The 25,671-nt window shown below is 28.8% G+C and overlaps 13 non-coding genes across 13 annotated transcripts; 9 read left to right on the top strand and 4 right to left on the bottom strand.

Annotated features, from left to right (window-relative positions):
- Nucleotides 1-10,832: 10,832 nt before the first annotated feature.
- Nucleotides 10,833-10,905, bottom strand: TRNAR-ACG (transfer RNA arginine (anticodon ACG)). The gene has a single exon. It is a non-coding gene; the product is annotated as a tRNA-Arg (tRNA).
- Nucleotides 10,906-12,371: 1,466 nt separating this feature from the next.
- TRNAM-CAU (transfer RNA methionine (anticodon CAU)) lies at nt 12,372-12,443 on the bottom strand. The gene has a single exon. It is a non-coding gene; the product is annotated as a tRNA-Met (tRNA).
- Nucleotides 12,444-12,972: 529 nt separating this feature from the next.
- Nucleotides 12,973-13,045, top strand: TRNAK-UUU (transfer RNA lysine (anticodon UUU)). Its single transcript has one exon. It is a non-coding gene; the product is annotated as a tRNA-Lys (tRNA).
- A 1,414-nt stretch (nt 13,046-14,459) lies between these two features.
- On the bottom strand, nt 14,460-14,531 carry TRNAM-CAU (transfer RNA methionine (anticodon CAU)). Its single transcript has one exon. It is a non-coding gene; the product is annotated as a tRNA-Met (tRNA).
- Nucleotides 14,532-14,644: 113 nt separating this feature from the next.
- On the top strand, nt 14,645-14,718 carry TRNAT-AGU (transfer RNA threonine (anticodon AGU)). The gene has a single exon. It is a non-coding gene; the product is annotated as a tRNA-Thr (tRNA).
- A 544-nt stretch (nt 14,719-15,262) lies between these two features.
- On the top strand, nt 15,263-15,336 carry TRNAN-GUU (transfer RNA asparagine (anticodon GUU)). Its single transcript has one exon. It is a non-coding gene; the product is annotated as a tRNA-Asn (tRNA).
- Nucleotides 15,337-16,109: 773 nt separating this feature from the next.
- On the top strand, nt 16,110-16,183 carry TRNAN-GUU (transfer RNA asparagine (anticodon GUU)). The gene has a single exon. It is a non-coding gene; the product is annotated as a tRNA-Asn (tRNA).
- A 405-nt stretch (nt 16,184-16,588) lies between these two features.
- Nucleotides 16,589-16,661, top strand: TRNAK-UUU (transfer RNA lysine (anticodon UUU)). The gene has a single exon. It is a non-coding gene; the product is annotated as a tRNA-Lys (tRNA).
- Nucleotides 16,662-18,073: 1,412 nt separating this feature from the next.
- Nucleotides 18,074-18,145, bottom strand: TRNAM-CAU (transfer RNA methionine (anticodon CAU)). Its single transcript has one exon. It is a non-coding gene; the product is annotated as a tRNA-Met (tRNA).
- Nucleotides 18,146-18,258: 113 nt separating this feature from the next.
- TRNAT-AGU (transfer RNA threonine (anticodon AGU)) lies at nt 18,259-18,332 on the top strand. The gene has a single exon. It is a non-coding gene; the product is annotated as a tRNA-Thr (tRNA).
- A 580-nt stretch (nt 18,333-18,912) lies between these two features.
- On the top strand, nt 18,913-18,986 carry TRNAN-GUU (transfer RNA asparagine (anticodon GUU)). Its single transcript has one exon. It is a non-coding gene; the product is annotated as a tRNA-Asn (tRNA).
- Nucleotides 18,987-19,772: 786 nt separating this feature from the next.
- On the top strand, nt 19,773-19,846 carry TRNAN-GUU (transfer RNA asparagine (anticodon GUU)). The gene has a single exon. It is a non-coding gene; the product is annotated as a tRNA-Asn (tRNA).
- Nucleotides 19,847-23,709: 3,863 nt separating this feature from the next.
- On the top strand, nt 23,710-23,783 carry TRNAN-GUU (transfer RNA asparagine (anticodon GUU)). Its single transcript has one exon. It is a non-coding gene; the product is annotated as a tRNA-Asn (tRNA).
- The last annotated feature ends 1,888 nt before the right edge of the window (nt 23,784-25,671 follow it).

Here is a 25,671-nt window from a genome sequence, read left to right as displayed (position 1 = left end):
GAACGAAAAAAAAAATTTTTTTCTTACATATAGATTAGTCAATTTACTTATAGATTAAAAAAAAATAATAAAAAAAAATTAAATAAAAACACTGATACCAAATGTTTTGAAATAGAACTTTTTACCCCTATGCAAATTGATCTCAAATCGAAATTAGTTTTCCGTTCAAATTGAACTAGAATATCAAGCAATCAAGATTAAGAAGTTTCATAATATCAATCGACTTAACAGCATATTGAATTTGCTAAATTTAATAATATTATTGATCCATGCATTGCAAAATTTCTAACAATGTACAAAAATTCATCAGTGCTATCGAATCCTTTTACATGAAGATCTCTTAGCAAGTTGGAGGAAATGGACACTTTTCAATGTATACAATCAAAGGAATAGGATTATTTAAAGGATTTAGGAGTTCCCCTTTTTCTAGCTAAACGAATCACTTTGTTCAAGTCTTTAAAACCCGTGAGAAGATCTTTCCGAAATGTGGGAGGTCTTTAAACTAGATTTAAAATCATACGGAAATGTTAAAAAAATAATTAAAAACTTTACATCATGCTGTTCTCTGCTGCTTTGGAGTTCCTGAGATAAATGCGGAAATGTCTCAACTGGTCTTAAATATCTCAACGAGTTGTGATTTTTTTTTTCTGCATTTTTCTTTCAAATTTATCTCATTGACTTTAACTATTTGCAATTTTATGCAATTTAACTATTTCGCATTTGCAAATTAAACAATTAAAAAAATATTTAACTCTGAAAATAAAATACGATTTTCAGATCTAAATAATTTTCTAATGAAACAAAACTGCATATTACAAATTACAAGTTGAAATTTTGATTAACTTAACCAAATGGAAAAAAAAAGAATAAAAATTGAAAATAGCATAAATTTAATTTTTTTCTCCTATATATGTTACCACTAAAACGTATAATTCAGTCATTTCGCAGAATAACTAGATATTTCATGAAATAAATAGACAAGTCAGTTAAAGTATATAATAGAAGAAAAATTTCATACTTTAGCTAGTTATTCTACGAAATAACTAATGAATGACCGTTAAATAGAAAAATAAAAAATTTCAAAGCTATTTTACAAATTAATTGATCATAAATAGCTGAAATCTCTCAAAAAATGCCTTTTATTTCTATTTTAGATGATTAATTGATAAATAATAAAGTAAAATGTTTGTTAATAATCCAAAATGTAAGACACTGACATAAATACATCATCTAAATTCGAAGTCTATAAGCATATATNTTTTTCTTCTTTCTTTTATAGAAAAGATGTTTATTTTGATTGTTAAAAAGCGTCTGGGAAAGAGGCATCCAGATACACTATTTTATACTATATAATTTAATGTAAAATTACTTAGTATAAAAGTAGTTTTTTCTTATAGTTTATCAAGGATTAGTTTTTTCAGCTTTCTGGTGGCATTCTGCTTTTTTTCTTCTTCTTTCTGCTATATATATATATATATATATATATAAATATACATAAGTACATCAGACACTAAAGATTGCAATCCGTGGATTTGCAAAGGATATCAGGTGTTATGCCTTTTGCACTATTTTTAAGGAATTTTTAATTTGAGAGTAGAGTCATAATAAAGGGATGCCAAAAAAAAAATAATAAAAAAAAAGAAAGAAAGAAAAAATAGAAAGAAAGAAAGAAGCTATTCAGAAAGTTTTTGAAAGGACAGGATTACGAACCACACACACCGAGAACTTCGTTAAAGGCAATAAAAAGCCAAAGAATTCAACAATCAGGTAGATTTCTGCTAAACATCTCCAACTTTTCAACAAATAATGTTTCAAAAGATTGGGATTTTAATCTCCTTTTGAAAAAGAGGCTGGTTCTTTCGAGATTTTCCAAGAAGCTATGCTTTGTGTTAGTAAATAATCCTGAATCAATCATTCTGGAATGAATCAGCTAATCTTTTCGAATGACAGGAACTTTTCAACACTGTCACTTACCCGCATCTACTTCTTATTCAAATCAAAGATTTAATTAAGCCTCTAAATCTCATTTTTTTCAAAAAAAATAATAATTATGTTAAAATTAGTTTTCATATTTTTCACTAGATAGTAGCCATATAAGTGCACAATAAATTGTTAACCAAAACCTACTTTGGTATAATACCATGCTTTATTTCGCTATGAAGTCTCATACTTCCTTTAATATTCAAAATTTTTTCTATAAATTTGAACGAGAATGCTTGAGAGAAACTTTGGTGAGTTCGATGTAAAAAATTTCGTGAATCTCAACACCAAAAATCGTGGCAACTACTTTACACTAAAGTGGTGAAGGGAAACGCCATGAATAACTTTTGGATCTAATCTTTCACTTTCGGTCTAGTGTTAATGTTGTTTCACTGCAACCAGATCATTTTGAATGGTAAACAAATTATATGCACCAACAAATCACGCCAATTTTGGTATTTACGAATGTAAAAATAATACTCGTATGGTATAAAAGCGCGAATGTTTGGTGTAAGCCTATTCAATTTTTAGCGTTTAGATTTAAATCACAAGGTTTAAATCGTATATGAAAGCTTGTCTTGCCGTTAACCTGGAATAAAGTATTATTTCACCCAATTTATTTTTTTAATTATTCTACCAACAAACTTACCTTGGTATTTACGGAAACAAAATTAATTCTAGTAAGGGTTAAAAACTTCGAATGCTCCGTCCTATTCAATTTTAAGCTTTTATATAAGAATTAAATCGTATATGAAAGCTCGTCTTAGAGTTAACCTGGAATAATACTTCACCCAATTTTTTGGATTATGCAACATCATATTCGGTGAGATATTGTATCACAGTTTTTACAGTGTTGCTTTCCCCATATATATACAAGAAAAAAGACATTTTCTGTAAGAAATGAAATAAAATTAGTTTTGATTTTGATCAATTAAAAAGCTATATTGTTTACAACAGTTTATGAAGCAAATTGTTATAAATTTAGGTACATCTCCGTTTCTAAGTTAATAAAAATATCATCTAACTATTATTGACGAGACTGATGCTTTAGTAGTTGAGTTAACAGGCAGCACTAATATCGCGGTAATAGGTACTATAGTAATAGGTATTTAATATACAAATATATGTTACATAATATGTGGACTGTGGTAATAAGTTACCCGGTTCTATTCAATGCTTCAAACCTTTGAAACATGAATTAGAGTTGGAATGAAAATTTGAGCCCATTTCAAAAGTTAAGTCGTAATATAAAAATTGATCTTAGCTGTTACTGGGCGAAATTTTTCGAAGCAATAATGAGAGTACACTCTCAAGATATATGTCATTAAGTTTGAAAACACTACACACAAAAAATTACGTCTAAATAGACTACGATTAGTGTGCCAATTGAAACCGACTGGATGATTGAAATTATTTGCGGATAATCGACGAAACTCAATAGTTTTGTTCAATCAGTTAACTGGATTGAAACTTACTTGGTATTCGAAAAGTTGGGGTCTGTGTATCAATTTACAGACATGCCAACTTGCTCTGGACAACGGATAAATATTTTCGAGTGGTAGTCTTTTAATGTATGTCATTAAGTTTGAAAACACTACACACTAAAAATTACGTCTAAATAGACTACGATTAGTGTGCCAATTGAAACCGACTGGATGATTGAAATTATTTGCGGATAATCAACGAAACTCAATAGTTTTGTTCAATCAGTTAACAGGATTGAAACTTACTTGGTATTCGAAAAGTTGGGGTCTGTGTATCAATTTACAGACATGCCAACTTGCTCTGGACAACGGATAAATATTTTCGAGTGGTAGTCTTTTAATGTATGTCATTAAGTTTGAAAACATTACACACTAAAAATTACGTCTAAATAGACTACGATTAGTGTGCCAATTGAAACCGACTGGATGATTGAAATTATTTGCGGATAATCGACGAAACTCAATAGTTTTGTTCAATCAGTTAACAGGATTGAAACTTACTTGGTATTCGAAAAGTAGGGGTCTGTGTATCAATTTACAGGCATGCCAACTTGCTCTGGACAACGGATAAATATTTTCGAGTGGTAGTCTTTTAATGTATGTCATTAAGTTTGAAAAAACTACACACTAAAAATTACGTCTAAATAGACTACGATTAGTGTGCCAATTGAAACCGACTGGATGATTGAAATTATTTGCGGATAATCGACGAAACTCAATAGTTTTGTTCAATCAGTTAACAGGATTGAAACTTACTTGGTATTCGAAAAGCTGGGGTCTGTGTATCAATTTACAGACATGCCAACTTGCTCTGGACAACGGATAAATATTTTCGAGTGGTAGTCTTTTAATGTATGATTCTTTGTCTAGCAAATTCGATTTATATGGTTTTTACTCAATACTGCTTGTAAATAATTCAAAGGCTTTTGTGATACACCACTTTGTTACAGTTAAGTCACGTTGAGCCTTTTAATAAGTCGGCTAACCGAAAATCTGCAATTTTTAGTTTGTAGTTTTCTATTGTCGAAATCGAAGCAGTTGACATTTCTGAATTCAATTATACAAGTTCGTGTACACACAGAATCCAGACAAAACTGAAATACTGTCACTAAAATTTCTAAAGATATATTGATAAACTAAACTCACTACGCTACCTGTTCAATTATGTTATGAGAACAGAGATACCTAGAAAAAATTATCTAACAGATTTTTTTTTTTTAAATTATTGGACGAGTAAAATTATGAGTTCCGAATGTTTTTTTAGTAACTACTACACCAAAAACTATCTTTAATATTCAATTTATATCAAGAATTATNATATACATTTTCGAGTGGTAGTCTTTTAATGTATGATTCTTTGTTTAGCAAATTCGATTTATATGGTTTTTACTCAATACTGCTTGTAAATAATTAAAAGACTTTTGTTATACACCACTTTGTTACAGTTAAGTCACGTTGAGCCTTTTAAAAAGTCGGCTAACCGAAAATCTGCAATTTTTAGTTTGTAGTTTTCTATTGTCGAAACCGAAGCAGTTGACATTTCTGAATTCAATCATACAAGTTCGTGTACACATAGAATCCAGACAAAACTGAAATACTGTCACTAAAATTTCTAAAGATATATTGATAAACTAAACTCACTACGCTACCTGTTCAATTATGTTATGAGAACAGAGATACCTAGAAAAAATTATCTAACAGATTTTTTTTTAAAATTATTAGACGAGTAAAATTGTGAGTTCCGAATGATTTTTTAGTAACTACTACACCAAAAACTATCTTTAATATTCAATTTATATCAAGAATTATCTCTGGTGTTTGATTGTATCACTTTTGGTGGTGTAAAGTAGTTGTTGGCGTAAAGTAGCAGTTAATTTTTTAGTGCTCAGATAAACTAGCGTTTTCGAAGGTGTATCGCATTGTGAAGGCGTGTGGTTATTATCCTGTTCTCAAAATTTAAACGTTTTTTGATATTAAATAAGTAATTCCAAGAAAGTGAAGCAGTACGATATAATTTGATTAAAAACTTCATTCGTTTCAGAAATACACAAATTGGAAATAACAGTCGATTTGTTTCAAGCGCGCAAAAACTGGCACCCACATTCAAGATTTGCCAGTCGTGAACGAGATGAAACAAAAGTGATTTGAAATACAATAAAACGTAAAAGTTGCCAACAAAAAAACAAAACTAGAAGAACTATCGTATCCGAGAGCGGCAAATCAGGGTAAAAGACATTTCCACGTCTCCAGTCAAAATGTATCGCCAGCGCAGAAATGCATTTTACCCTGATTTGCCCTCTTGGCCACTGAGTTTTTTCCTGTTCTTTTTTTTCTTCTTTTTCTTCTCTTGGCTATTGTGGTTTTTCCAGTTTTGTTTCTCGTCTATATTTCTCCATTTTTCGTTGGCAGCATTACGTTTCATGTTCCAAATCACTCTTGTTTCTTCTCATTCACATCTGACAAGTCTTGAAAATGTTTGCCTGTTTTTGAGCTCTTAAAACATGTCATCTATTATTTCGAATTTGTGTACTTATGAAGCGAATGAAGTTTTTAATCAAGTAACACCTAAATTGATTGTTTCCACAAAAAAATAAGAAATGAGCAATTTCAGCTAAACTCTTTGATTCTCCAAAATCTCTATTGGGGATAATAAAGTTATCAATTTACCAAAAACTTTTGATCGCATCAGAAGGGGGTAGGGATGATAAACTGTGTTCCAGACAAAAAGTTATCCATCCCAAAATCTAAAGTGACGTTTTCGCATTTTAAAGAAGAGAAGGGAAAAATCTTTTAGGTGGATAGAGAAAAAATTTCATAAGTAGAGTCGTCGAAATGAACATCAGAGAGTTCAGGTCTGATATAAAAGGATTAAAATAACAATAAGCTCGACGCGAAATGAAAAATTTCCAGCTACCCCTGCTGATCATGAACCACGGCTACCCGTGGTGTTGTTCTCCCCGCTCCAGGGATAATTTAGTCAGTACCGCACGGGAAAAGTAATTATGTACGTCAAAAGAAGGCATAAAGGAATCCAGCAGTGCACAGATAGATGACAACATTACTCGCTCATTACCGCACCATACACACTGCTAATAACAACAAAAAAAAAGAGAGAGAATGAATTAAAAAAAGGAGAATGATTCTCTTTCTTTTTATTTACTTCCGCTGGTGTTTAATTTATTTTTCTGGAGGAGGAGGGTTGTTTGTGGTGAAAGAAATTGGTTCTCGATGAGAGCTAATTAGATGCGAAGTTTCAGTCTAGTTTCACGCTGTTTCCAACTCACGTACAAAATAAATTTTTTTTTATTATGATTATTATTATTTGGCCTCTCCAGCAAGTCCAGCATTTATTTCAATCTGCCTCCCTTTGTTCGTTTCTTGTTTAATTCGATGTAATTAAAAGGAAAAGAAATGTGGTGGCTCAGGTTTCAGATAATATTCAGTGCACGAGGAAATAAATAAACAAATAGGAGGAAAATATTGATTCTTCTTGTCGGAGTTAAAACAGAACCATTGCCGAATTCTCCATTTGTCAGAATTTTTTCTGCTCTTACGAGTTGAGCATTCACTTCAATATGCCTCCCTTTGTTCGTTTTTTGTTTAATTCGATGTAATTAAAAGGAAAAGAAATGTGGTGGCTCAGGTTTCAAATATTATTCAGTGTACGAGGTAATAAATAAATAAATAAATAGGAAGAAAATATTGATTCTTCTTGTTAGAATTACTATTGCCGAATTCTCCCCTTGTCAGATTTTTTTCCTCTCTTGCGAGTTGAACATTGACTTCAATCTGCGGTTCTTTGTTCGTTTCTTGTTTAATTCGATGTAATTAAAAGGAAAAGAAATGTGGTGGCTCAGGTTTCAGATAATATTCAGTGCACGAGGAAATAAATAAACAAATAGGAGGAAAATATTGATTCTTCTTGTCGGAGTTACTATTGCCGAATTCTCCATTTGTCGGAATTTTTTCTGCTCTTACGAGTTGAGCATTCACTTCAATCTGCCTCCCTTTGTTCGTTTTTTGTTTAATTCGATGTAATTAAAAAGAAAAGAAATGTGGTGGCTCAGGTTTCAGATAATATTCAGTGCACGAGGAAATAAATAAACAAATAGGAGGAAAATATTGATTCTTCTTGTCGGAGTTAAAACAGAACCATTGCCGAATTCTCCATTTGTCAGAATTTTTTCTGCTCTTACGAGTTGAGCATTCACTTCAATATGCCTCCCTTTGTTCGTTTTTTGTTTAATTCGATGTAATTAAAAGGAAAAGAAATGTGGTGGCTCAGGTTTCAAATATTATTCAGTGTACGAGGTAATAAATAAATAAATAAATAGGAAGAAAATATTGATTCTTCTTGTTAGAATTACTATTGCCGAATTCTCCCCTTGTCAGATTTTTTTCCTCTCTTGCGAGTTGAACATTGACTTCAATCTGCGGTTCTTTGTTCGTTTCTTGTTTAATTCGATGTAATTAAAAGGAAAAGAAATGTGGTGGCTCAGGTTTCAGATATTATTCAGTGTACGAGGTAATAAATAAATAAATAGGAAGAAAATATTGATTCTTCTTGTTAGAATTACTATTGCCGAATTCTCCTTTTGTCAGAATTTTTCCCGCTCTTGCGAATTGAGCATTTAATTCCGTTCTTTGTTCGTTTCTTGCTTAATTCGATGCAATTAAAAGGAAAATAAAAGGTAGCTCAGGTTTCAGATATTCATTCAGTGCATGCTAAAATAAATAAACAAATAGTGAGAAAATAATGACATTTTTTGTCAGAATTATTTCCTTTGCCAAAATTCTTTGTTTAATTCAATATAAAAAATAAGAGAAGAAATGTAGTACGACAGGTTCGTACTTTTTGTACATCTGTTATGTATGCTGAACACGAATTCACGGTTTGCGATCATAACTTTTTCCTGGAAATGTGTTGTTTTTTTTCTGGAAAAATCTTTTTTTAGTTTAAGATACAAAATTTCTGATGGCCTGCTTGAGAACTGGAGGAGATTTCCTACAAATTTTACAATGTGTCTGCCGAGTAATAATCAAACAAGTATGAGTTTGGGTGTAATAACTATAGCATTGTGATAACGGATCCCTTGATGAAAAACAGATGATATAACACTTCTGTTTAAGTTTTTTTTAAAAAAACAGATCTTAGATATTTTCACTTCACTAATTTCAAATCTGTAATGATTTTTTTCTATACAAGCTACATTTTTTTTGTTGACATTTTTAGTCAATTTTTTGTCGAAATGTATAAGTTTAAAGACGTTACATATAACACGTTGTCAGGTAAATGTTACAACAAACTTCTAAAGAAGTTAGATCACATCAGTTGCATTAAAATTGCTTTGAAATCTCTACTTGGAATTGACGTCATTTGACGATAGGGGAGCGTTCCTATCTGCGTACTACGATATTTCCGGGTTTGGATGCCTATCCATTTTTAATCCTGAATTACTTTAACTCCCCTATAACTTTGTCTCAACATTAACCCGACACCCTGTTATATATAACATTTTTAAATGTGTACATTTCGGCGAAAAGAAGCATATTGTCCGCCCGAAAAAAATTTTGGTCGCAAAATGTGGATTCGTTTTCAGCCTCCCCTCCAAATATAAAAGTACAAAAACTACAGACTCTCAACAATTTTTTCAGGTAATAGTCAGAATGAAAAGAAATTACATAGGTACCAATTGTTAATAATTTCTATATATACTGAATCAATATATATAACTTGACATATCAAATTTTTCCCTCTTTAAATTACACATATTTTGGTCGATCTAGAGAGTTGTTTTTCAGCGCAAGCATCGCTAGAGTGACCAAATAAGTTTCATTTTGCACATTTTACACACATTAATTTTCAATTTTACTTCAATCTGGAGTCCTTTGCCCGTTTTTCTTTTTCTTTTTTAATGTGAATATAATTAGAGGGAAAATAAATTGTGTAGGTCAGATTTCATATACTTATTCAGTGTGCGAGAAAATAAATAAACAACATAGTTGAAAATGTTGATTTCCTTGGTCAGAACTGTCCTTTTGTTAGAATTCGCACCTGTAGTAATTCTAGCATTTAATATTTCATTCTACACTACTTTGTTAGTTGCTTGTATAATTCGACATAATAAAAAGGAAAATAAATATAGTAAAGCAGGATTTGTTGTATATTTATTCAGTGTACGAAGAAATCTATAAATTGGATGAAAATTCTGATCCATTTTATCAAATTTATTTTCTTTTCAAAAATTTTTTGGACAGATTTGTCTCTTGGTCCGAATTATTTAGCCGCTCTAACAAGTCCAGCACTTACTTCAATCTTTCTCAGTTTTTGAGTGCTCCTGACACTATTGTATTGATTTTATTGGTTATATTGTCGCATTTCTTTGGCTATATTAATACAATATTATAAAGCACTCCTTTTTGTGTAAATTAAAGTATGAGATAATAAAGTGATTATATCTTTCTTTTTCCGCCAGCTTTTTAATAAATATATTTTTTAATACTTATCTTTCATAATTAATGAAGTTTGAAATTTTTTTTTTTTTTTTGAAAAAAGGAGAAAAAAAAAACAGCGAATCATGTTTACAGTTTTTAGAAAAAATGAATAAAGGTGGTGTAAAACATTTCCAACAATATTTTTAGTTTGCTATTATTTTTCTAACTTATTGATATAATTTAACAAATGTATACGCAAAAACTAAACCCAAGCGATTCTAAAAGAAATAATGAAAATCCTAATTTTTTTTTATTTTGCTTAATTTATTTTATAACATTATTATCACTTATTTTAAATATTTATTATAAATCCACGGTTTCGTTTGGTGAAATGTTGTTCATTCAGATTTCAAATTTTAAAGTGAAACTTAAAGAAAAAAATAAAAAAAATAAATAAACAGTTGACTGATGGAGAATCGGTTAGCATAAAAATAGTAATTCACTGTAATTGACTATAACAGAAGTACTCTAAATGACAAGGAAGCAAATTTAATTTGTCTAGTTTTTATTTTGTAGCTTAGGTTCAAGTTTATTGTGCTTGCAATTGATAGTCGATTACGCTATTTCGAAAATCTTAAACCAACATTATTAGAATAATTAATAACGTTAGTTTACTAGTGGTGATTTTGATGTGACTTGTCATTTTGTAGAGAACATGTGTCTCCATCTTTTAACAACTGATGGGACTATTCTTCCAGTTATTTTACATTAAAGGAAAGAAGGAGAGGTAAAAACCTGCATATTCCATAAATAATAGTTTGACAACAGAGACCAAAAAAAATCAAAAGGGAGAAAAAATAGTTATCTATTTTGCCTTTCTATCTTGTGTATGTTTCTTCGTATTCGAAGAAAAAGCTTAAAAATGTTCCGTTTCGAGCCTGCCAGGATTCGAACCTGGAATCTCCTGATCCGTAGTCAGGCGCGTTATCCGTTGCGCCACAGGCCCGCGAAGGTGTTGCAAAATTTTATATTGGTATACCAACATTTGTAGATTATGCGAAATCAATAAATGTATTTTTGTACAAATTTGTGTGGTACACAGGCAAGAGATACAAGGGCCAATGTTTGGCATTAACGTCATAAACCAAAAATAGTCTAACTTTTCCCATTGAAGGAAGAAAAATGTCTACTGGTCTATTATAAAGGAAAGGAAATAGAAAATCCACTTTTGGTGCCACTTTCCATCGAATATTTCATTCGACAAAATGGAAATTTTCTACCTCCCAAAAGTTCACAACGCCTCTAAATTACCAATTTAAATTATTTTTTTCAGACTGAACGAAACTTTTGCTTTTCTCATTTGTGTTGTTTTAATATATACATTATAACTTCGTTACGATTTGAAAATTTAAAAAAATGTAATTGAAAAAATTGTTTTTTAGCAAAAGTGTTTAAATAAATATTTTATTCTTCTTTTAAAAAAACTTAGTTTTAAAAACATTTTTAATGCTATTAAAATGCGTATCTTTTTTTTTTTTTTTTTTTTTTTTTTTTTTTTTTTTTTTTTTTTTTTTTTTTTTTTNTTTTTTTTTTGATTAAGGAACAAAAGAAAATCTCTTTTCTTGATTGGATTATCTAACGCATTACAAAATAAATAAGTAAACATCAGAAATAAAAATAATAAAAATATATATTGTTAACAGAAAAAAAAAACTTAAAATATTTATAATTAAGAGAATAGGTTTATCCTGCAGCAAAAATCTTTAATTAATATTACTTATAATTTTGTTATTTTTAATAATTTGATTTTGTTTAAAATAATTTTTGTTTTAAATCACTAATTTTTTTTATAGTGAGGGTAAAACAATCAAAAAAGTAGCACCATATTGATTAATTTATTTAATCTTCGTATCTAAGAACATAATGACCAAACTATCAAATCATTCCATGATAATTATGTTACTTATTGTCAATTATGAGTGTTATTTACGATACATAAACAAAATTAAATCCAATAGAAATTTCAGTCATTTCCTTATTTAAAATTTTTAACCTTTAATTTTAATTTGTATTTACACATTATGTATTATTTAATTTTATTTAGCCTCCATTTTTAGATGTATATTAAAAAATTAAAAATATGAACTACATAAAGCTAGTTATTTCCATTATGAAAAAAAAAAAGAACTTAATTCATTACGGAATTATAGTTTTTGTGCATTTTTTAAAAGAAACTTTAACTGAATATTTTATGTTACAAATAAAACATTTAAAAACTAAATATACAAGAATATTTTACTTATCCTATTCCTAATGTGAAGGAAATAAACGATCCATATAAATTTTAGTGAGGAAACTTAATGGAAGTAAATGAATAAAATAAACAGAAAATAACTCGATTATTTGTCTGCAGCTTGAAAGGTATAAAAGAAAAATAATAATATCCTCAGATTGACACAAAAATATTATTTCTAGCAGAGCGTGGTTTCGATCCACGGACCTCTGGGTTATGGGCCCAGCACGCTTCCACTGCGCCACTCTGCTCATGCGTTTGGGAAGTAGAATGAATTGAGTTCTGCTTTCAATCAATCTAATAATTTAAAATATTTAGCGTAAGAAAAAAAAGCATGGAGTATAGTTTGTTTCTAATAAAATTGTTATAGTTTTCCCCATCTTTATTGTTCGGATTTTCGTTTTATTGCGTAGCCATCAATTCTTAAGGAAAAAAAGTTACAAAATTAAACTTTTTCTCCTTTTTTTATAGTAAAATGTTATTTATTGTTGTAATTGGTTACATTTACACCAGTTCAACAGAAGTAGGAAGTAATTATATTTGTTCTAACCTAATAAAGCGATCTCTTTTTCTTTAATGTTTTCTGAAAAGTATAGTGGTGTCGAATGACGCTAGAGAAAAGTATTATTTTGTTTAATAACTAAGATTTATTGAAAAGTAGAAAGTTTAAAATAGATAATGAAATGATTTGTTACCACATAAATTCAAACCTTTAGAAAGATAAAAATACTAAAAACTTTTACCATTTGACTTTTATTTTAGCTTTTATTCTACAGCCGAGCCCGGATAGCTCAGTCGGTAGAGCGTTAGGCTTTTAACCTAACGGTCCAGGGTTCGAGTCCCTGTTCGGGCGGTTCTATTTTTTTCTCCTTTTTGAAACTTTTTCACCTTTATATAAACTGGTACAAATGCTTGTATGTTTCTTTTCTTTCTTTTTTTCTTTAGTATAAATATATTCACAATATTTTGTGGTTGCGTCTTATTTCGAAAGCTATATATATATAATTTAAGTGCTGGAGTACTTAATAAATAGAAACTATGTATGCTCTGAAAATAGCTTGTTTTGGACAAAACAAACCTTTTGTTAAACTTTTATTTTTTAATTTTTCTGTGCAAATATTTGTATTTTCTTCTAAACTGACGCCCACTTTTTAATATAAAACAAGTTTCACCAGATTTTTCGTTAAAAAAACGTATAAATAATTTTCAACCAGTCCGCTCTTTGATATCGATAGACTATATAGTCTGAAAGTAGCTTGTTTCGGACTAAATAAATCTTTTTTGAAAACTTTTTATTTATTTTTCTGGGCAGACATTTGTATTTTCTTTTTAATTGACGCTCACATTAACAAGTTTCAAAAGATATACTCAGAGCAAAAAAATTATAAAAAATTCGCACACTGTCAGCCTCTATGTTATCGATATACGATGTATTTTCTCAGAAAGTAAAAAAAAAAATTAACAAGGTTTTGCTTCTTTACCAAACATCAAATGAAATTCTGTACCAATATAAAATATATTATGACTCTTGAATTTCAAAAACTATGTTTTGAACTTTTAAAAAGTAATAAAATTTAAGTAATAAAAGTTTATATTTAAATTTTAGCTTTATATTATATTAATAAAAAATGTCCTTATTTATAATCTCAAAGGTCTTCATATCTTTTGTGAAAAATATTTTACAATTGAAAATATAATTAAAAAATGTGTATCCCAGTAACAAAAATGCAATCAACAATCAGTTTAATTACAAAAATTTTTTTGAAACAACGAAAAATAAACAATTTTTCGTGTCATGTACATGTATAAATTTTTATTCCATTTTGATAGATTTAATATATATATGATGTAAGTATTAATAAATTACGAGTTAGTATATTTTTTCAATATTTTGTTTGATATTTTATTAAAATTATTTTTAGTAATTAATTAGTTATTTGCTAGTAGATTTCGTTTCTCTTTAATTAGTTCATTTAATTAATTTTATTTTATTCCGAATGCTAAGTGCATTTTACACCGAATACACCTACAAATAGGAGTCAAGCCTATAATGTCAATAATTTTCAAATTAATATTTTCTTTCTTTATTGATTTGATTTTAATTGTTAAATACATGAAACAAATGAAATTAAGTAATTTAAAATAAATAAATCTATTTATATATGTATATACATATAAAAAATTGCTAGAAAAAAAGAAATATAAAAAATATTAGCCGTAAATAGAAATATTTTTATTTGCAATATATAAATTCATAAAATGATTACTAGCAGAGCGTGGTTTCGATCCACGGACCTCTGGGTTATGGGCCCAGCACGCTTCCACTGCGCCACTCTGCTGATGGTATTCATATTATAAAGAAAATCAATAAATAAATTTTGATATCAATGACATTGTTATCGATTTTGAAGTTTAACACGCATTTTTCTTTTATGCTGACTTGCGGTAATGTGGCGCCGTGGCTTAGTTGGTTAAAGCGCCTGTCTAGTAAACAGGAGATCGTGAGTTCGAATCTCGCCGGTGCCTTCGCGTTTCCTTTTTAATCTAAGTTACTGGATAATGATGTTTGTATGTACTGTAAAGACGATATGTAAATTTTCTTTTTCGTATTTCGCGTTTTTTTTTTTTTTTTGTAAGTAAATTGAATAGTTTTGAGATACTTTTATTTGTATTCTACGTATAAATAAGAAAAGTTACTTTTTAAAAATGTTTTGTAAATTTTCATTTTCGCATTTCAGGATTTGTTTTTTTTTCTATTTGTAAGTTGGAAAATGTTTGTAAGTTTTTTTTTTTTTGAATGAAACATTTAGAACAGGAAAGTTATTCTGCAAAAACGAGTTGTAAATCTTCATCTTTGCATTCCCCCCCCCCCTTTTTTTTTTAATGTAAGTCGAAAAATTTCATTATGTTTATGTTACGAGATTTTTAGAATAAAAAGTATATTCTTTAAAAAAAAAATTATTAATTCTCGTTTTTGAATTCATTTTGAACGTGACATTAATTATTGAGGTATTTATGCTTGATAATTAAGATAAACATACTGAAATAAAGCTTATTACTCGAAGAACAGGCCTCCGTGGCGCAATTGGCTAGCGCGTTCGGCTGTTAACCGAAAGGTTGGTGGTTCGAGCCCACCCGGGGGCGCGTTTACATTTTCTTAAAATTTTATTGTGCTTATTTTTACATTAAGCTTTTGTATAGAGCCATTTCCTGAAAATAGTTGACAGTTAGATGTTTTTGTTATGTCCTAAATGTTTATGTTTGTACGCCCTTTAAAGATTATTAGTGAATTTTCTTTTTCATATTTTACGATTTTTTTTTTCTTTTTCGTATTTACTGAATACTTGTATACTTGTATACTGAAAAGTTGTGAGATATATTTGTTAGTATTTTGCGTTTAGAATAGAAAAGTTACTTTATAAAATCTCCTTGTGAATTTTCCTTTCTGTAATTCATGTTTTGTTTTCTTCTTCTTTTCTTTTATGTAAATAGAAAAGTTTCAATATGTTCTCGTTTGCATGTAATGTTTGGGACAAGAAAGTTATTTTTTAAAATCGTTTTGTGATTTTTCATTTTCGTATTTCCTGTTTAGTTTTTCCTTTATGAAGTAGAAAAGTTTCTACTTTTCTGTTTTACATGTAACGTTTGAGCCAAGAAAGTTGTTCTTTAAAAACAATTTGCGAATTTTCATTTTTGCATTTATTTAATTATTCTTTTAATGCAAGGTAAAAAGTTTCTATGAGTTTATGTTACGAAAGTTTATTTTTTATAAACTGTTTGTAAATTTTCATTTTTGTAACTGTAAGAAAATTCTCATTTTCGAATTCTTTATAAATTTGACAATCATTCAAGTCGATGTCATTATGAATGATAATTAATGTAAACGTTTCATAATGAAGTCAACAATTTTCACATGAGCCTCCGTGGCGCAATTGGCTAGCGCGTTCGGCTGTTAACCGAAAGGTTGGTGGTTCGAGCCCACCCGGGGGCGTATCGAAACACTTTTCTTTCCTTTTATAAAAGAAACATAGCAAGCAACGTAATTTCTTATACTAATTATGCTAATTTAAAAATAACAGTAAAAAATGCGATGAATTTATTAATATATATTGATGTTTGAATTCCTTTTTTTTCACCAATCAACCAGAATATTTACTTTAACGAAAATTGTAAAATATTATAAGCAGATACTTTGATTTACACTTCGTTTACACATCGTGTCCTTTTATAGTTCATTTGTGCAAGTTAGACATTATTGCAGGAAAAACACTTTTACGATCACTGGTCAAGATAATTCCTTTCTACGGCGAAACTAAGTAANGAAACGTTTAGAAAGATAAAAATACTAAAAACTTTTACCATTTGACTTTTATTTTAGTTTTTATTCTACAGCCGAGCCCGGATAGCTCAGTCGGTAGAGCGTTAGGCTTTTAACCTAACGGTCCAGGGTTCGAGTCCCTGTTCGGGCGGTTCTATTTTTTTCTCCTTTTTGAAACTTTTTCACCTTTATATAAACTGGTACAAATGCTTGTATGTTTCTTTTCTTTCTTTTTTTCTTTAGTATAAATATATTCACAATATTTTGTGGTTGCGTCTTATTTCGAAAGCTATATATATATAATTTAAGTGCTGGAGTACTTAATAAATAGAAACTATGTATGCTCTGAAAATAGCTTGTTTTGGACAAAACAAACCTTTTGTTAAACTTTTATTTTTTAATTTTTCTGTGCAAATATTTGTATTTTCTTCTAAACTGACGCCCACTTTTTAATATAAAACAAGTTTCACCAGATTTTTCGTTAAAAAAACGTATAAATAATTTTCAACCAGTCCGCTCTTTGATATCGATAGACTATATAGTCTGAAAGTAGCTTGTTTCGGACTAAATAAATCTTTTTTGAAAACTTTTTATTTATTTTTCTGGGCAGACATTTGTATTTTCTTTTTAATTGACGCTCACATTAACAAGTTTCAAAAGATATACTCAGAGCAAAAAAATTATAAAAAATTCGCACACTGTCAGCCTCTATGTTATCGATATACGATGTATTTTCTCAGAAAGTAAAAAAAAAAATTAACAAGGTTTTGCTTCTTTACCAAACATCAAATGAAATTCTGTACCAATATAAAATATATTATGACTCTTGAATTTCAAAAACTATGTTTTGAACTTTTAAAAAGTAATAAAATTTAAGTAATAAAAGTTTATATTTAAATTTTAGCTTTATATTATATTAATAAAAAATGTACTTATTTATAATCTCAAAGGTCTTCATATCTTTTGTGAAAAATATTTTACAATTGAAAATATAATTAAAAAATGTGTATCCCAGTAACAAAAATGCAATCAACAATCAGTTTAATTACAAAAATTTTTTTGAAACAACGAAAAATAAACAATTTTTCGTGTCATGTACATGTATAAATTTTTATTCCATTTTGATAGATTTAATATATATATGATGTAAGTATTAATAAATTACGAGTTAGTATATTTTTTCAATATTTTGTTTGATATTTTATTAAAATTATTTTTAGTAATTAATTAGTTATTTGCTAGTAGATTTCGTTTCTCTTTAATTAGTTCATTTAATTAATTTTATTTTATTCCGAATGCTAAGTGCATTTTACACCGAATACACCTACAAATAGGAGTCAAGCCTATAATGTCAATAATTTTCAAATTAATATTTTCTTTCTTTATTGATTTGATTTTAATTGTTAAATACATGAAACAAATGAAATTAAGTAATTTAAAATAAATAAATCTATTTATATATATATGCATATAAAAAATTGCTAGAAAAAAAGAAATATAAAAAACATTAGACGTAAATAAAAGTACTTTTATTTGGATTATATAAATTCATAAAATAATTACTAGCAGAGCGTGGTTTCGATCCACGGACCTCTGGGTTATGGGCCCAGCACGCTTCCACTGCGCCACTCTGCTGATAGTAGTCGTATTATCAAGAAAATAAATAAATAAATTTTGATATCAATGACATTGTCATCGATTTTGAAGTTTAACATGCACTATTTTTTTATGCTGACTTGCAGTAACGTGGCGCCGTGGCTTAGTTGGTTAAAGCGCCTGTCTAGTAAACAGGAGATCGTGAGTTCGAATCTCGCCGGTGCCTTCGCGTTTCCTTTTTAATCTAAGTTACTAGATGTTGATGTTTGTCCTCTAAAGACGATGTCTGAATTTTCTTTTTCGTATTTCCCGAATTTTTTTTTTTTTTTTTTTTTTNTTTTTTTTTTTTTTTTTTTTTTTTTTTTTTTTTTAAGTAAATTGAATAGTTTTGAGATACCTTTGTTTGTGTTCTTCGTATAAATTAGAAAAGTTACTCTTTAAAAATGTTTCGTAAATTTTCATTTTCGCAGTTCAGGAATTTTTCTTCTTCTTGTAAGTAGGAAAATTTTTGGAAATTTTTTTTTTAATGAAATGTTTGGAACAGGAAAAATTCCTCTGTAAAAACTAGTTGTAAGTCTTCATTTTTGTATTTCCCCCCTTTTTTTTTCTTTCTTTTTTTTATGTAAGTCGAAAAATTTTATCATGTTTATGTTATGAAATTTTCAGAATAGAAAGGTTAATCTTTAAAAAAGGCCTATTAATTTTCGTTCTTGAATTCAATTTGGACTTGACATTTATTATTGAGACATTTATACACGATAATCAAGATAAACATAACTAAATAAAGCTTAGACGCTGGCGGATAAGCCTCCGTGGCGCAATTGGCTAGCGCGTTCGGCTGTTAACCGAAAGGTTGGTGGTTCGAGCCCACCCGGGGGCGCGTTTATTTTTTTTTATTTTATTCAGCCATTTGCTGAAAGTGGTTGGCAAACTATTGAAAATATGCAGATTTGGGTAAGGGACCTGTCTAGTAAACAGGAAGTTCGAATCTCGCCGGTGCATCAGACATTGTTTTTTTAGTCTAAAATGTAAAATTACGAGATGTTTATGTTTGCCCGCCCTTTAAAGATGATTTGCGAATTAACTTTTTCGTATTTCATGTATACAGAAAAATTGTGAGATGTATTTGTTTTGCTTGTATTTTACGTTTAGAAAAGAAAAGGTGCTTTTTAAAATCGTTTTGTGAATTTTCATTTTTGTATTTCATGTTTTGTTTTTTCTTCTTTTCTTTTATGTAAGTAGAAAGTTTCTATTTGTTTTTGTTTGCATGAAATGTTTGGGACAAGAAAGTTACTTATTAAAATCGTTTTGTGAATTTTCATTTTCGTATTTCTTGTTTAGTTTTTTTTCTTTTATGTAAGTGGAAAAGTTTCTGCGTTTCCGTTTGCATGTAACGTTTGAGCCAAGAAAGTTATTCTTTAAAAACGATTTGCGAATTTTCATTTTTGTATTTTTTTTTTTTTTTTAATGCAAGGTAAAAGGTTTCTATGAGTTTATGTTACGAAAGTTTATTTTTTATAAACTGTTTGTGAATTTTCATTTTTGTAACTGCTAGAGAATTCTCATTTTCGAATTCTTTATAAATTTGACAATCATTCAAGTCGAGATATTTATGAATGATAATTAATGTAAACCTTTCATAATAAAGTCAACGATTTTCACCTGAGCCTCCGTGGCGCAATTGGCTAGCGCGTTCGGCTGTTAACCGAAAGGTTGGTGGTTCGAGCCCACCCGGGGGCGGTAATTTTGCTTTTCATTTTATTGCCTTGATATTTTATTTTAATTTGTTGCAAGGTTTAGGTTGGAAAAGTACTCAGTTTCATGAATCCAAATCTAGCCGGTTCTTTCTTAATTTTGTTTTCTTAAAGCGATTCTTTTTTAATGTTTAGAAAGTTAAGGTATTGGACGTTTATATTTGTACAGTGGGAGGAAGAAAAAAAAGGCATCACACTGAATAACTTTCGTTCTAATGATCGGATTTTTACGAACCAAGCGTTAATCTTAATGGCACCTGGGGGTGACCTCAAATATGCTAATTAATTAGGACTAACTATTAATTAAGTTACGAAATCGGACACAAGAACGCACTTTCTCTGAATAAACATAAATATTTTTTTTACGTATTTGGATTCTAATCCTTCGAGGTATAGGGGATAGTCACAATCTGGGAAATATGATCCCCATAGTTAGGTCGGAAGAGCGATCCAAAGTTTGGACCCCTTAATGTTAATTTCGCTTTTTGCATTTTTAGTCATATTTTTATAACTAGTTAAGCAATTAAAAAAAAAATTGCACCACTCATAAAACTCATTGACCCAAAGATAATTTGATGCAAAAAATATTTTCAACAATTATTTGTTATTTTTTATTATTTAATTTAATTGAGGATGAAAAAAATTTGAATTATGAGGTATGAATTTTGTTGTCTCATATAAGTTTCAAGTGTTTTTATTTAGTAGAAGTCGAGAAAAATTAAAATTAATTATTTTCAAAAAATATTTTGGCGACAATGAAGAAATATATAAATTTGGCGATTAATATTTACATGTTTTTACTAACGAGGAACTTGACTTACGCCCGCGTAGCGTAAAATTTCATTCATAATTTTTCGCTAATAACCGATTGATAATCTTTTTTTTTCTTCTTTTTTTTAATTATAAAATATGATGATTCTCTTTTAGTCGTCTAAATTTTTTTTTGTAATTTAGTTAAGAAATTTGAAAAAAAAGAAGAAGAAAAGAACATTTTATTGAAGAAAAAACCTTTTTATTCAACGCTTGTTGAGTGTTATAAAAGCATGTTTCTGCTGGAATATAATTATATTTAATGTGATTACATTTAATATTTTAGTTTGCTTTTCAGTAATTGATACAATTTCAATAATATACATGCGCATGCATAGATTTTGAATAATATATTTATCAATTTCTTTAATATATATTTTATAATTATTAATAGGAATACGTAACATTTTTAAGCATCTTAAAATTTCCTAACATCGTATATATGTCTTAATCTTGAAATAATTTTTTTAATTAACAGTTCTCGCGTGTTTCGCAATGCTTTTTTACCAACTATTTAATTAAATTTTAACATTTTAAAAATCTTCTTCTTTACGCTACCACGTATATTATTTCTTTCAATAAGATACTTTAATTAATACTTTAATAAGATACTTTTTAAGTACTTTAATTAAGGTTTTCCTTTAAGGTAAAATTCTTTTTTAAATTGTTGTTTTTCAAATAGTTTTTATTTGAAGAAAGCTTAGAATTATTGCCTACTAGCTGAGAATAAAATCATGTTAAGAAATTAAAAACATTCTACTGTTTAAAATAATATAATGCAAAACAGTTGACTATTTACTAAGCATACTATTTTTTCAAAAAATGAAGATAAATTATTGAATTTTTTTTCTTTTTATTGTTTCTTGTGACTTTAAAATAGATTATCTGAAATAGTGTTGATGTTTTATTAGTCATCACAAGCAGTATGAAGATACCGAATATAAAGATCTGTCGAATGCGTAGCCAAAATTTTTAAGCGTCTTATATCTTAGTATGTTGAATGTCATCCTAACATTTTAATTGTAAAATTAAATTTTTAATTGCCTGGTCACATGTTATTCACAGAACTATTTAACTAATTATTTCATTACTTGTTTTCCTCTTTCTGTATGCTACCACGTAGATTTCTTTCCGTTAATATACTTAACTATTTTATTTAATTTTTATTGGTACTTAAAGTTTTTCTTAAAATTAACTCTCGTAGTAAGCAATTGCTAAGTCTTTTTTTCGAGTCTCAGAACTATAGCCAGTTAGCTGATAAGATTTTAAGAAGCTGATAAGATTTTATGTGTTAAAATTACTCAGCGGAAAACATCTGACTTCATCGTATAGTAAATAAGTGCACCCTTTTCTCTAAGATTGAACAAACAAATTATTTATTTATTTAATTATTGTTTCTTATTTTTTATGTTTGTAAAAAGTAACTACATATTAGAGCAACTCAAAAAACCACAATTGTTCGCTTTGCTTTCTAAATGAACAAATTCAAACCGCAATTTTATTTTGTCGTTTAAACTTATACATTATGCCGCTAATTTTAAGGAAGCTGTTCTTTTACAAAAAGATGTTGAAAAAATATACTTTTGTTAAAATTATTTTTTAACTTTAGCACAATTCCCAAGATATTAGTATAGCATAATTTGTTATTAGAAAATGCCTTATTTTGTTAAACAGCAAATACTAAAAATTGAAATTTGTAAATATGATGATTCTAAATTGTGTCAATTTTAGAATCATCATCTGATTTGAAAAATGTAATAAAAAATATGCAATTTTTCAAACTTATTTTGATTAAAAAAATAAAAATAAATAAAAAAATACGCAGCGAGAAGGTTAACATACTTTTTTTCAGAAACTGTGACTACCTATTTTTTTCTATATTTCCTCATAAGAGTATAAAAATGATATTGCTCCCAAAAACCTATTTAGTAATTTCACTATTTCCAGGGTTGAAATTTGTTTGGACGAAACATATTGTTCCTTGAAAGCAAAAATGAGAGCAAATTTAACTATTATTATATATCTAAGCTTATTCCATTAATTTAATAATAGCGGTATCAAGGTTAAGAATATGCGATGGAAACCCAGTTTATTATTATACTATATATCCATTATATATCCAGTTTACTAAAAATAAATATATGCATTTTAATATTTTAACAGGATTCATGTGGTCTTTATAAAAGTTAGAGAACCGTAGCATCAATATAGTAACTATGAAGTTATCTTTCACTTTAAATTTAAAAATTTGAGACCAGATATTTTGAGTTCAGGAAGTTGAATATTGTATCGTTTAAGTTTTTGTGCCACCATTTCAGTATCTTAAGGACCTTACGAACACGAAGAAGAGTATCGTATCAGATATGTGTAAGAAAACAAAGAAATCATAGTAGCGGTATTTGGTGATAAATGTAGCTTCTTATAGTTATTGAAGAACATGTTCTGCGACACTTTATGCTGAATTTGCGAAAATAAGTTTTAGAACGTATCGAAACACCAGGATGTTATTTGCAAATCATCTTTATACAAAGAAAAATATGTAGCCTAAATATCTGGCAGAATGAAACGATTTTTTAAGTAATGCAACATATTATTTCAATATGTTATTCAGAAACATAACATATTTCAATGCTTTTTTAAATGCCACTTAACATTCAACAATTCCTTCAGTTGTAGAAAGTGTAGTTCCTTCAGTTGTTGGCTATTTTTTGGGACTATCACCAAATATATATAACTTACAAGCCCCTCCCCCCATTTATGATTCTATCTTTTCGAAATTTTGGTAGACCCCAATATTTTCAGGGTATATATAAATGTTAATTCAGAGTATATATAAATGTTAATTCAAATGTTTTCGTTTCTGTGTCTGATTTCAAACTTTACTAATAGTTAGCACTAATTAATTAGCATATTTGAAGTAACCCTCAAAAACCAATTCATTTCGGATTCATTTCGAATTTGAGATTAAATGTGAGGTAGACTTTTATGCATGATAATTTAGATGAACGTTTCGAAGTAAAGTCTATATAAAGGCAGTGGGCCTCCGTGGCGCAATTGGCTAGCGCGTTCGGCTGTTAACCGAAAGGTTGGTGGTTCGAGCCCACCCGGGGGCGAGTTCATTTTTAATTTTATTGCATTAATTTATTAATTAATTCATTGTATGCATTAATTCAATTTGTTAATCAATTTGTTATACACATCCATTTATTGATTTCTACTTTCCAGGATTTTTAATTTTGAGTTAAAAGAGGAATATATTTGGTATTTAGAATATGTGGACGTATTTATCATTATCCAAACAAAAATTGCGCATATAATTTTATAGCTTTTATTACGGAAAAACTGGGTATTATGTCTTTTAATTAAAAATGTTTTTTTTAATTTGGATTTTATGTTATTATTATTGATATATTAAGTTTTAAAAGTAAGCACAAATTCAGGCTTATTACAGGAATAGAGATTAAATATTCAAATTTCCTATTTAAATATAACAAATTGGATTTTAAAAAAAATATTATTTTACTTAAAAAAATGACTTAAGAGGACGCTATACAACGGGGGAAATTTTGCATTGTAAATTCTTTTTCACCTCCATAACTAATTTAAAATTGAAAATATGGAAAAAGTGATTTCAAACGAACCTATAGTAAGCCATGAAGTTTCAAATACTAAATAGAATTTTTTTAATAGTAAAATGAAAATAAATTATAAGACGATAACTTAGAGGATTACGCAATGGAGAAGTTCTCTTCCAATAATTTGTTTGCATTTTGATATTTTGATTTTTTTTTTTAGCAACAGAAGCTTAATAGCTTACTCTAGGTTTGCCTGAACTCATTTTTACTTTTTTACTTTATTTTTTTTTTCATTTTAAATTAGTAATGGAGGTGAAAGAGAATTAGCGATGAAAAGTTTCTCCCGTGGTATGGAGTCCTCCTAAAGAAGTTCATGCAGAGTAAAAATAATACAGACATGAATTTAAACATTCTCATGATTAAGGACCTCTTGAAACAGTGGGCCAACCCAAGGCTTTGCATGGAGCTAATAAATATAAATTATTTTTGGGTTCCTTTTTACACTTGAAAGGACACGAAAACCGTAACCCATAATATTTTAAAGTGCTTCTAATCAGAACCATATAGAATTCTGAGTTTTTAACTAATGAAAATTGATATCACCAATAATAATTTGATAACTTGTAAGATATTGCAAAGTAAATATATTTCTTACACTTTAAAAAGTAGGAAAACAAGTTTTATGAAATTTAAAACTTTTAGAGGCATGATTTCTGAAAAACTATTTCATGTATTATCATAAAATTTACAGAAATTTGTGTTTATATTTTTCACAACTTATGTAGATAAATGTTAAATTAATACTCGCTATAAATATATTTGAACCGAAGTCAAGCATCACTGGCTGCGGTCAGTGTGCGGGTGGGTGACCACTTGGATCAGTCTGCGTAGGGACCGAGGGTGTGCGGTATTGGTCCTCGTTAAACTGTGCTACCGTAAAGTGCTCGACTTCGCGCGCAGGTCGTCGGGCTACCGAAGCGGGGGTGCCATCCCCTCCGCATAGGACCAAAATTGTGATGGCATGTCTTCGGATCATCCTCCGGGGTGTTTCCCAGACCGTCGCCAATAGCCTATTGTGCAGCTCTAGTGCGACGTAAATTAACAACAACAACAAATATATTTGACTAAAATTTATTTCATTAATTTAAATTTTTTGGTTTTATATACATTGAAAAATAATTTTTAAAATAAGGCTATGAAATGAAGAATAACTTTTAGTTGTAAGATTTAATCATTTATAATTTAGGACTTATATCTATATATATACATATTTCTCTTACACGGCGACAAAAAAAAGCCTCGTTACAACTCCCCGAATGGCAACGCTAGAAAATAGACCAATGATTGCCGCTAAAAATGTCACATGCCAAATCTAGCTGAGGCGGCTCAACATATAGCGCTTTTAAAAACGGAAACTGAAATAACC

The sequence above is a fragment of the Parasteatoda tepidariorum genome, chromosome 2, assembly GCF_043381705.1.
Source record: "Parasteatoda tepidariorum isolate YZ-2023 chromosome 2, CAS_Ptep_4.0, whole genome shotgun sequence".
NCBI classification, from domain to species: domain Eukaryota; kingdom Metazoa; phylum Arthropoda; class Arachnida; order Araneae; family Theridiidae; genus Parasteatoda; species Parasteatoda tepidariorum.
Note: the sequence above shows the minus strand (reverse complement) of the source record. Positions and strands in the feature narration are given on the sequence as shown.